This window comes from Morone saxatilis, unplaced genomic scaffold, assembly GCF_004916995.1.
Source record: "Morone saxatilis isolate NCDOM2014 unplaced genomic scaffold, NCSU_SB_2.0 Contig8, whole genome shotgun sequence".
NCBI classification, from domain to species: Eukaryota; Metazoa; Chordata; class Actinopteri; family Moronidae; genus Morone; species Morone saxatilis.
In genome coordinates this window covers 18,859,660-18,860,844 of record NW_023340257.1, presented here as the reverse complement: position 1 = coordinate 18,860,844, position 1,185 = coordinate 18,859,660, and positions in this window count along the sequence as shown.

Below are 1,185 nucleotides of genomic sequence, written 5' to 3'. Positions count from 1 at the left end.
TTTTTTTTTCCTTGTCTTCAGTGGGTTTGTTTAAGTTTGCATTCATGCTATCATTACTTTGACATTTCAACCCTTTCTATGACTTTTAGCAATCTCTTTCAGCTTTTCAGCTCATTTGTCAACTAGTTTAAAAGCAATCTCAATCGCAGCATGTGGTGTTCAAGTGTGACAAGTGACTTATGTTGGTGGGAGGTGTGTCATAGCTGGAAGTTTAATGGTTCAGAATCACTTTCCTAATGATGACAGAAGTTTTGCCCAACAAAGAAACTGAAAGAGCAAGTGATTGACAGATCTTTTGATATAATAAACGATCGACAAGTGATGAATTTAAGTTATTAATCTTGTATGATGCTGTTGAAAGTTTGGTTGCATCAGTAATAATTGTAAACAGAGAAATAAATAGGTTCACACAAAAGTACAAAATGCCTTTTTATTCAGAGATTTTAATTGAAATGTATAAATTGGCAAACCAACTGGTTGTCCAATTTTGAAAAAAGGGCAGAAAAGATAGACAGATCTTTGAAAACTTTGTGGTTGAAACTTTAATATGTTTTAGCTTATGTGTTATGTGTTGGCTCCCTTTGGTGGATATAAACAGGAATTGTAATGTTGTCATGGATTCAGTGAGTTACACTGTGGTTTTTTTTGTTCAGCCTAAATTTGTTCACATTTTGACATACTGGCACCATTAAAAGTATGCAGAATGATCTATTAATAGTTCCTGTTTGTACTGTATCCATGAATGTATACAGACTTCTATCACTGGATTACATTTATACTGGGGAAAACTTCAAAACATGATGATTCNNCAGCGCGTCTGAGATTTCTAAGCCGATTTATGGATGTTTATTCACTATGAATATGTACACGCCCGTGATAATGATATCCTCAGAAAGCACAAGTCACACTGGATCTAAAAATATGTGTATCATGTCTGTGTGTTCAGATTGAAACCTCCAGCCATGGACCAACCATATGGCTGTGAATAAAATGCTTACTTTGAACCGGAACCTTTCAGTAAGTGAAATATTAAATTACTGAATGGACCTTTAACTTTGCCAAAGGATGTCTGAGATTATTGGTTCTGCATGTGTGCAGTGTTGTGACACAATCATGTGTTCAAGAAGCAAGGTTATTATGGTTGACTAAAGCTAAATTAAAAACTATGTGTGAACATTTTTTTTT